At 43.2% G+C, this 11,986-nt stretch overlaps 1 pseudogene; it reads left to right on the top strand.

Annotated features, from left to right (window-relative positions):
* The window catches only part of LOC112069030 (1-phosphatidylinositol 4,5-bisphosphate phosphodiesterase beta-4-like), a 59,895-nt pseudogene that overhangs the window by 37,300 nt on the left and 10,609 nt on the right, over positions 1–11,986 (top strand).

Here is an 11,986-nt window from a genome sequence, read left to right as displayed (position 1 = left end):
GCCTGACAGAGCTGGTGTAACTGAGTCAGGTTTGTTTGGCCTCCTTGCTCGCCTACACTTTTTCAAGTTCTGCCCCAAAATGTTCTATAGGATTGAGGTCAGGGCTTTGATGACCACTCCAATACCTTGACTTTGTTGTCCTTCAGCCATTTTGCCACAAATTTGGAAGTATGCTTGGGTCATTGTCCATTTGGAAGACCCATTGCGACCAAGCTTCAACTTCCTGACTGATGTCTTGAGATGTTGCTTCAATATATCCCACATACTTTTCCTGACTCATGATGCCATCTATTTTGTGAAGTGCCACCAGTCCCTCCTGCCAGCAAAGCACCCCACAACATGATGCTGCCACCCCCGTGCTTCACGGTTGGATGTGTTTCTTCGGCTTGCAAGCCTCCCCAGGAGGAATGGGCCAAAATTCACCCAACTTATTGTGGGAATCTTGTGGAAGGCTACCCGAAACATTTGACCCAAGTTAAACAATTTAAAGGCAATGCTACCAAATACTAACTGAGTGTATGTAAACTTCTGAACCACTGGGAATGTGATGAAAGAAATAAAATCTGAAATAAGTCCTTCTCTATACTATTATTCTGACATTTCACATTCTTAAAATAAAGTGGTGATCCTAACTGACCTAGGACACAGATTTTTTACTYTGATTAAATGTCAGGAATTGTGAAAAACTGATTTTAAATGTATTTGGCTAAGGTGTATGTAAACTTCCGACTTCAACTGTACCTGTGCTGGGAAGCGGGGAAACCTTAAGCTCACTTGTGTGAAGTTCACTATTTTACAACTTAATGTTAGATGGTTCCTCACCCTGAAAGTAGTCTATAGGCCAGGACAAACTGTACATCTGTGGTCCAGTTTTCTTTAAACAGCCAGGACAAACTGTACATCTGTGGTCCAGTTTTCTTTAAACAGCCAGTACAAACTTCAGCTAGCTTTAGCCACCGCTAGCTAAAAATCCAATATCAGTAATGTGAGCATATTTTTTTAAATGATGTCCGATCATTTGGCCATTTTCAAAAAAAGTTGTATTATTTTGTATTTAATTGTTGTTTGACTGGATGTGTATGTTCTCAGGTGTTTTCTGGTCAGTTCCTGTCTGATAAGAAGATTGGGACCTACGTAGAGGTGGACATGTACGGGTTGCCCACGGATACCATCCGCAAAGAGTTCCGCACCCGCATGGTGATGAACAACGGCCTGAACCCCGCCTACAACGAAGAACCTTTCGTCTTCAGGAAGGTACAGAGGAGAGGAGAGAGGGAGGGATGGTAGGAGGAGAGGAGATAGATATAGATGGGAGGGAGGAGCAGAGAGGGATGGGATAGGATATGATATGAAGGGAATAGGAGGAGAAGGGAGGAGGAGAGAGGAATGGAAGAGCAGGAGAGGTATTAGACAGGAGAGACTGGAGAAATGGCTGAATGTAGAGAAGAAGACAGGAGAAGAAATGTAGAAGAGGAGAATTAAAGGTTAGAAATGTAGAAGAGGAGAATACTAGAAGGTATAGGAAATGGAATAGAAAAAACACTTCATACAATGCTGCATTGGTTGTTTACTGGTAGGTATTGGAGTTTAACAGCTTAGGGAGTAGCAAGGGGGGGGGGTGAGTTGGAGGGATTGGGGTGGAATTTATGTCCTGTGGTACTGCAGTGTGTCTGCAGAGAAAGAGAGGAGAGGAGAGGGGAGAAGCACTGAAGGGAAGACGCGGAGAGGAGAGGGGGAGAAAGCATGGAGGGAAGAGCAGAGAGGAGAGGGGGAGAAGCATGGAGGGAGCAGAGGCGGAGAGGAGAGGGGGAGAAAGCGCTGAGGGAAGAGCGGAGAGGAAGAGGGGAGAAGGACATGGAGGGAAGAGCAGAGAGCGGGAGGGGATAACAGATGTATAGCATGAGAGAGAGAAGGCAAGACAAAGAGCAGCAAATAGAGGAAGAGAGATAGAGAGAATGGGATGAGAGGAACAGAAATTAGAGACGAATGGGGATGAGAGGAACAGAAATTAGAGACAGAATGGGGATGAGAGGAACAGAAGATTAGATGACAGAATGGGATGAGAGGAAGAGAAGATTAGAGACAGAATGGGGATGAGAGGAAGAGAAGATTAGGACAGAATGGGATGAGAGGAAGAGAAGATTAGAGACAGAATGGGATGAGAGGAACAGAAAGATTAAGAGACAGAATGGGATTGAAGAGAAGAGAAGATTAGACGACAGAATGGAATGAGAGGAAGAGAAGATTAGAGCAGAATGGAGATGAGAGGAACAGAAGATTTAGAGACAGAATGGGGATGAGAGGAAGCAGAAGATTAGAGACAGAAATGGGAATGAGAGGAAGAGAAGATTAGAGACAGAATGGGTGAGAGGAAGAGAAGATTAAGGACAGATGGGATGAGAGGAAGAGAAGATTAGAGACAGAATGGGTGAGGAAGAGAGATTGAGAATGGAGATAAGAGAGATTAGAGACAGAATGGGAATGAGAGGAAGAGAAGATTAGAGACAGAATGGGGATGAGAGGAACAGAAGATTAGAGACAGAATGGGAATGAGAGGAACAGAAGATTAGAGACCGAATGGGGATGAAAGGAACAGAAGATTAGAGACAGAATGGGGATGAGAGGAAGAGAAGATTAGAGACAGAATGGGGATGAGAGGAACAGAAGATTAGAGACAGAATGGGGATGAGAGGAGAGAAGATTAGAGACAGAATGGGATGAGAGGAAGAGAAGATTAGACAGAATGGGGATGAGAGGAACAGAAGATTAGAGAACAGAATGGGATGAGAGGAACAGAGGTGGACAGGGGAAGGACCTTGAGAACAAATAGAAAAAGAGGAATGGGGGAGAGAGAATGGAAAGAGAGGGAGGGATGTGGGCAGAGATTGGTGTGTGTGTGTGGGGGGGGGGGGTATGATGTGTGTGTGACTCCAGCTCCAACACACATCATCAGTCATATCCTGCTGCCGCAGTGCTGCTGGACACACACACACACACACTGCCATCAGGAGGGCCATCTCACACCGTGCTGCTGGACACACACACACAACTGCCACACCGTGCTGGCAAAAGACTTGCAGAGTTGCACGCACTTATAACAGACATTCACACATTTAGACATGCATGCATACACAGCTGTCTGGACACACACATCACACACACACACACACACACACACCACACACACACACACACACACCACACACACACCACACACACCACACCACACACACAACACACACATACAGCTCCATTCCCTGGACACACAAACATACGTATTGCACACACATGCACACAAAGCTCCTCTCCCTGGATGTGTGAATGTGTGCTTGCTGATGAGTTAATGGTTTTCTGTAATGGCCTTGTCTATGGGCTATTGTTCGAAACAGATACAGTGAGAGCCTAGCTACAGTCTATTATCATCACTGCTGGGTATATGCTACTGTCATCAGTGCTGGGTATATGCTACTATCCACTGCGGGTATATGCTACTGTCATCAGTGCTGGGTATATGCTACTGTCACACTGCTGGGTATGTGCTACTGTCATCACTGCTGGGTATGCTACTATCATCACGTGGTATATCTACTGTCATCACTGCTGGTATGTGCTACCATCACTGCTGGGTATAGCTACTATCATCACTGCTGGGTATATCTACTTCAACTGCTGGGTATATTCTACTGTCATCACTCTGGGTATATGCTACTGTCATCACTGCTGGGTATGTGCTACTGTCATCACTGCTGGTACTGCTACGTCATCACTGCTGGTATATGCTACTGTCATCACTGCTGGTATATGCTACTGTCATCACTGCTGGGTATATGCTACTGTCATCACTGCTGGGTATATTCTACTGTCATCACTGCTGGTATATGCTACTGTCATCACTGCGGGTATATTCTACTGTCATCACTGCTGGGTATATGCTACTGCCATACTGCTGGGTATATGCAACTGTCATCACTGCTGGGTTAATGCTACTGTCATCACTGCTGTGTATGTGCTACGTCATCACTGCTGGGTATATTCTACTGTCATCACTGCTGGTATATTCTACTGTCATCACACTGTTGGGTATATGCTACTGTCATCACTGCTGGGTTATATGCTACTGCATCACTCGCTGGTATGTGCTTACTGCATCACTGCTGGGTATATGCTACTATCATCACTGCTGGGTATGTCTACTGTCATCACTGCTGGGTATATTCTACTGCATCACTGCTGGGTATATTGCTACTGTCATCCTGCTGGGTATGTGCTACTGTCATCACTGCTGGGTATATGCTTCTATCATCACTGCTGGGTATATGCTACTGTCTTTATCGCTGGTATATGCTACTGTATCACTGCTGGGTAATATCTACTGTCATCACTGCTGGGTTATGCTACTGTCATCACTGCTGGGTATATGCTACTTCATCACTGCTGGGTATATGCTACTGTATCACTGCTGGGTATATGCTACTGTCATCACTGCTGGGTAATGTGCTACTGTCATCACTGCTGGGTATATGCTACTACGTCATCACTGCTGGTATATTCTACTGTCATCACTGCTGGGTATATTCTACTATCATCACTGCTGGGTATATGCTACTGTCATCACTGCTGGTATATGCTACTGCCATCACTGCTGGGTATATGCTACTGTCATCACTGCTGGGTATATGCTACTGTCATCACTGCTGTGTATGTGCTACAGTCATCATGCTGGGTATATTCTACTGTCATCACTGCTGGTATATTCTACTGTCATACTGCTGGTATATGCTACTATCATCACTGCTCTGTGATAACATGTTCTACCTTACAAACTGACTCATTCTAGTGAAAAGGTATGAATCTTAACTTTCTTTTCCTATTTCTCTCTCTGTCTTTCTCTCTCACCCTCTCTCTCTATCTTCCTCACTCTCTGTCTCTCTCTCTCTCTCACAGGTGATTCTGCCAGACCTGGCTGTGCTGGTCTAGCTGTGTATGATGACAATAATAAGCTGATAGGTCAGAGGATTCTACCATTGGGGGTCTACAGGCAGGATACAGACACATCTCTTTACGCAACGAAGGGAACAAGCCTCTGTCTTTACCCACCGTTTTTGTAACATAGTCCTTAAGACCTACGTACCGAAGGCTTCGGAGGTGAGGAGACACACTGACAACACACACACACACTCGCTCCTTGCAAATACACAGATGTACTTTCTCTACAGAATTGTAGGTTAGGGGCACCAGAGGCCGTGTCTGTGTGTGTGGTGTGTGTGTGTTGTGTGTGTGTGTGTGTGTGTGTGTGTGGTGTGTGTGTGTTGTGTGTGTGTGTGTGTGTGTGTGTGTGTGTGTGTTTGTGAGAGAGAACCCTATTGGTCTACAGATGTGTGCTACTGAACTCTATTCAACTCTATATTATTCACTCATAAACACTTGAGTATGGAGCTAGGGTTGCAACATTTTGGGAATATTCAGAGATGGAAACTTTCTGTGGGAATTAACGGGAATAATTGGAATTAACGGAAATATATGCAAATTAATATTCATTTAAATGTAGATGTTTTTGCATTAGATATATTTACCATATCATACGGAGACAGAAACATAAACCTTTTATCTTATCATAAGTAGACATAATTGCAAATGATTAAATCCTTCCAATATAAATTTTTAAAACAATTTAGTTATGAAATGAACTTTGAATTGACTCTTATGAATTGACTCTTCACATGGGATCATTTCACTGAACAGCAAAGGAAAGGAAATATTGAATGATCCATCGCATCTCCCAAAAACGTTTTCATCTGTAAAATGATAGTCGAGAAACTAAGCTTTGGTTGTCTTCCTCTCAGGCTTCCATGTCTTCTCCCTGGACCTCCTCAATGTCCTCCTCTTGAACATCAGACTGAGGCATCATCTTCACTGTCACGTTCCAACCCTGTTGAGGATGGCTCGTTGTCAGGCTCAAAAGCCTCAAATTTGCCCGGATGGCCACCAAATTTTCAACCCTTGTATTGGTCAACCTGTTGGCGTGCTTTGGTGTGTGTGTTCCAAACCAGTTGCGCTCTGAGGCGGCTGATGTTGGTGGGATTTGGAGGATGATGGAGGCAACAGGGGAAAGAGCATCAGATCCACAAGTTCCTTCCACCAGGTGGCTGATGAGATATGTTGGCACGACTGCAATATTGCATCTCTAGCCCAAAGCCTTGCTTGGAAGTGTACTTCGCCAGACTGCTAAGAACCTTGCCATTCTTCACATGTGATTTGGCACAGTATTTGCAAATGTACACAGCTTTTCCTTCTACATTAGCTGCAGTGAAATGTCTCCACACATCAGATTGTGCCCGTGGCATTTTCCTCTAAAGATTAGAAAAATGTGTTTAAAAAAATAAAAATCTATGTACAGATAAATAGTTAAGGCTTAAACAATTGCTTTGTAAAATAAATGTTTTAAAATTAAACATGTATGGAAACAGGTGAATTAAACACTCCTCAGTTAGCAGGCTCAAGCAAGCGAAAACCACATGGTAGCAAAAACTAACTAGCAAAAATTGTGATAACAAGTTAGAAATTATTTAAACACACTTTGCTGTAGGCTACTATTTACTAGTTAACAAAAAATAATGTACGTCATTTAAAATATATTCACCTCACCCAGTATTGTAATCAAACTTACCAGAGCATGTGTCTTGGCTCAGACAATGTAGTGTGTGGGCTCAATATCATCTCATTAGTGTGCAATGATCTTGAGAATCAGCTGTACGTGTGATGGAAGAATGCACTGTGCATGCAGAGGGTTGCAATTCCATTGAATTGGGGATAGTTTAACCAATATATGCCACAAGACCTAGAATTGCCTTTTGTGTATCCCACAAAAAAGGTTCACTGTTATAAGCTAACTTTTTTGATGAATTTAAGCAAAATTCCTAAAATTCCGGGGCTTAACTTCCCATGGAAAGATTTCTGAAATATTCTGGCCCTTTGCAACCTTAATAGAGACCTTATTAGTCTATACTGTGTGTGTGTGTGTGTGTGTGTGTGTGTGTGTGTGTGTGTGTGTGTGTGTGTGTGTGTGTGTGTGTGTGTGTGTGTGTGTGTGTGTGTGTGTGTGTGTGTGTGTGGTGTGTGTGTGTGTGTGTGTGTGTGTGTGTGTGGTGCGTGGTTGAGAGTAGCTGGGAACATGTGCTTGCGTTGTCCCTTTCTCAGCTGGTCTTTTGTCTTTCTCTTTCCTACCACACACACACGGTCCAATTTATATCTCCATTCAATTTATTCATAGTAGATACTGAAGTGGATGCAGAAGGCTCTGGGGAGAGGGAAGGAGATGAGAGGTAGGACAGAAGAGGAGAGAAGAGAAGGAGGTGAATAGAGGAGAATTTGAAGAGAGGAGAGGTAGAGGAGAGAAGAAGAAAGAGGGAGATTCATTGTTATATTTMTTACTTTTTGTGGGTGCTTATATTTGTCCTATTTCACACATGAACACGTGTGTATTAATACGCATGTATGAATTGGAAATGTGTTTATATCCCACTCCCTGGGACACCCTCGGGGGAGTGGGTCATGGCCAGGTTCCGAAGAGGATGAGGAGAGACAGTTAACAAACTGTCCCTCCTTCCTTCCGTCCCTCYGTTCAGGGTGTGCTGCCCTACAGTGTATTCTACATCAGAAGTAATGACACAGAGCAAATGAGGATGGTAGCAGAGCTAGTGTAATAGCCACTTATAGAGAGACACAGGCATGGAGATACACAACATATTTGAATAGTCCTTAAGCCAAGCCAAGGCAATCATTATGATGATAACCCATAAGCACTGTTGAAAGGCTGTGTGAATGTTTAAAATCCAAATAATGGGAGCATCATTCTCTGTCTTTTGCAGGAGGCTTTCATATTATCTACTCAAATATATACAGATGTAGGATTTTAATTTGATCACCCTGTTGCAGGAGAATTGCAATGCAGGAAATGTAGAACTTGTAGTGTATTTGAGGWTTAAAGTATTTTGAAGTTTGTAATTTCCACTTTGAAATGTCAGACTTGATTTTCCCATAGAAAATAATTATCAACTCATATAAAAATGTYCATGAATTATAATCTAGATAATATTCATATTTCCTGTTGCTGCAGGATTATTTTCCTACTGTGAGAAACTGGCTCAAATTAACATCCTACATATGTACCTGCTTAATTTCATTCAATAGAATGTTGCTACTGCAGTAGAACGTTGTCATCTTTGCTTGTCTTTCTGTATAATGACTGTGTTTAGACTTTAAAAAACGATGGAACCTCAAGTACATCAAATATGACAATACATTACATTGAAGTTCCAACACTCCATTCCAGTTCAGTTCAGTGTATTGATTAATCTCCTGTCTTCTCTCTAGCCATCGTGGACGCCCTGTCAGACCCCAAAAAGTTCCTGTCCATAGCAGAGAAAAGAGCGGACCAGATGAGAGCTCTGGGGATTGAAACGGTACATGTAACATATTGTATGTGTTKTAGCCAACTGGTCTATTGTGCGTTGGAGTTGGCTACAGCACGTACACTACAGGTCCAAAGTTTTATATTTTGTATTTGAGATTCTTCAAAGTAGCCACCCTTTGCCTTTCATGACAACTTTCCACACTCTTGGCATTCTCTCAACCAACTTCACCTGAAATGGTTTTCCAACAGTCTTGAAGGAGTTCCCACATATGYTCAGCACTTGTTGGCTGCTTTTCCTTCACYCTGCGGCCCAACTCATCCCAAACCATCTCAATTTGGTTGAGGTCAGGGGATTGTGGAGGCCAGGTCATCTGATGCAGCACTCCATCACTCTCCTTCTTGGTCTTCCATTCCTGTGGCGGTCCTCATGAGAGCCAGTTTCATCATAGTGCTTTTTGCGACTGCACTTGAAGAAACGTTCAAAGTTCTTGAAATGTTCCGTATTGACTGACCTTCATGTCTTAAAATAATGATGCACTGTCGTTTCTCTTTGCTTATTTGAGTTGTTCTTGCCATAATATGGACTTGGTCTTTTACCAAATAGGGCTATCGTCTGTATACTCCCCCTACCTTGTCACAACACAACTGATTGGCTCAAACACATTAAGAAGGAAAGAAATTTCACAAATTAACTTTTAAGAAGGCACACCTGTTAACTGAAATGCATTCCAGGTGATTACCTCATGAAGCTGGTTGAGAGAATGCCAAGAGTGTGCAAAGCTGTCATCAATACAAAGGGTGGCTACTTTGAAGAATCTCAAATATGAAATATATTTTGATTTGTTTAACACTTTTTTTGGTTACTACATGATTCCATATGTGTTATTTCATAGTTTTGATGTCTTCACTGATTACTAAGACAATGTAGAAAATAGTCTAAATAAGAAAACCCTTTAATGAGTAGGTATTCTAAAACTTTTGACGATAGTGTATACAGTACTCAGTTTATTAGGTAGGAAAATATTGCGTCCTACAGACAGTGAGTCACGTGGCCGTGGCTTGCTATATGAAGCAGGCAGACAGGCATCGAGGCATTCAGTTACTGTTCAATTGAACATTAGAATGGGCAAAACGGTGACCTAAGCGACTTTGAGCGTGGTATGATCATTGGTGCCAGGTGCGCCGGCTCCAGTATCTCAGAAGCGGCCGGCCTGCTGAGCTTTTCAACATCCAGTCAGCGGCGGTCCTGTGGGCARAAATAGCTTGTTGATGAGAGAGGTCGAAAGAAAATGGCAAGAATCGTGCAAGCTAACAAACAGGCAAATAACGGCGCTGTACAACAGTGGTGTACAGAACAGCTTCTCGGAACGCACAACTCGTCGGTCCTTGTCACRGATGGGCTATTGCAGCAGACGACCACACCAGGTTCCACTCCTATCAGCTAAAAMGAAGAAGAAACGTCTCCAGTGGGCACGCAATCACCGACACTGGACAATTTAGGAGTGGGAAAACATTGCCTGGTCCGACGAATCCCAGTTTCTGTTGTGTCATGCTGATGGCAGAGTCAGGATTTGGTGTTAGCAGCAGGAGTCCATGGCCCCATCCTGCAAGGTGTCAACGGTACAGTCTAGTGGCGGTGGTGTAATGGTGGGGAGAATGCTTTCCTGGCACACGTTAGGTCCCTTGATACCAAGCAACGATTGAACACCACAGCTTATCTGAACATTGTTGCTGACCAGGTGCATACCTTCATGGCTACTGGGGGGCAGTGGTGAAAAAAGTACCCAATTGTCATACTTGAGTAAAAGTAAAGATACCTTACTAAAAAATTACTCAAGTAAAAATGGAAGTCACCCAGTAAAATACTAATTGAGTAAAAGTCTAAAAGTATTTGGTTTTAAATATACTTAAGTATCAAAACTAAAAGTACAAAATTTAAAAAAATAAATACTTTTTCAAGCAAACCAGACTCCACATTTTTMTTGTTTTTTACATTTACGGATAGCCAAGGGCACACTCTAACACTCAGACATAATTTACAAACAAAGCATTTGTGTTTAGTGAGTCTGCCAGATCAGAGGCAGTAGGGATGACCAGGGATGTTCTCTTGATAAGTGTGTGAATTTAACCATTTTCTGTCCTACTAAGTATTCAAAATGTAACGAGTACTTTTGGGTGTCAGAGAAAAAATGTATGGAGTAAAAAGTACATTATTTTCTTTAGGAATGTAGTAAAGTAAAAGTTGTAAAAATGTAAATAGTAAAGTACAGATACCCCAAAAAACAACTTAAGTAGTACTTTAAACCAGGGGTCAGCAGTATCAGCAGGATATAGGTGGTAGGGGTCAGATATTATGGGTCAGTAGTACCAGCAGGATATAGGTGGTAGGGGTCAGATATTAGGTGTAGCAGTACCAGCAGGATATAGGTGGTGGGGTCAGATATCAGGGTGTCAGTAGTATCAGCAGGATATAGGTGGTAGGGGTCAGATATCAGGGGTCAGTAGTATTAGCAGGATATAGATGGTAGGGTCAGATATTAGGGGTCAGTGGTACCAGCAGGATATAGGTGGTAGGGGTCAGATATTAGGTGTCAGCAGTATCAGCAGGATATAGGTGGTAGGGGTCAGATATTAGGTGTCAGGCAGTATCAGCAGGATATAGGTGGTAGGGTCAGATATTAGGGTCAGCGTATCAGCAGGATATAGGTGGTAGGGGTCAGATATTAGGGTCAGTGATACCAGCAGGATATAGTGGTAGGGTCAGATATTAGGGTCGTGGTATCAGCAGGATATAGGTGGTAGGGGTCAGATATTAGGGGTCAGTGGTAATAGCAGGATATAGGTGGTAGGGGTCAGATATTAGGTGTCAGCAGTATCAGCAGGATTATGGTGGTAGGGTCAGATATTAGGTGTCAGCAGTATCAGCAGGATATAGGTGGTAGGGGTCAGATATTAGGGGTCAGTGGTACCAGCAGGATATAGGTGGTAGGGGTCAGATATTAGGGGTCAGTGGTACCAGCAGGATATAGGGGTAGGGGTCAGATATTAGGGTCAGAGTATCAGCAGGATATAGGTGGTAGGGTCAGATATTAGGTGTCAGAGTATCAGCAGGATATAGGTGGTAGGGGTCAGATTTTAGGGGTCAGTGTATCAGCAGGATATAGTGGTAGGGGTCAGATATTAGGGGTCAGTGGTATCAGCAGGATATAGGGGTAGGGTCAGATTTAGGGGTCAGTGGTATCAGCAGGATATAGGTGGTAGGGGTCAGATATTAGGGGTCAGTGGTATCAGCAGGATATAGGTGTAGGGGTCAGATATTAGGGGTCAGTAGTATCAGCAGGATATAGGTGGTAGGGTCAGATATTTAGGGGTCAGTGGTATCAGCAGGATATAGGTGGTAGGGGTCAGATATTAGGGGTCAGTAGTATCAGCAGGATATAGGTGGTAGGGTCAGATTTTAGGGGCAGTGGTATCCAGCAGGATATAGGTGGTAGGGGTCAGATATTAGGGGTCAGTAGTATCAGCAGGATATAGGTGGTAGGGGTCAGATATTAGGGGTCAGTGGTTTACAGC

The sequence above is a fragment of the Salvelinus sp. IW2-2015 genome, unplaced genomic scaffold, assembly GCF_002910315.2.
Source record: "Salvelinus sp. IW2-2015 unplaced genomic scaffold, ASM291031v2 Un_scaffold861, whole genome shotgun sequence".
Classification (NCBI taxonomy): Eukaryota; Metazoa; Chordata; class Actinopteri; order Salmoniformes; family Salmonidae; genus Salvelinus; species Salvelinus sp. IW2-2015.
This window is presented reverse-complemented; position numbering and strand designations above follow the sequence as displayed.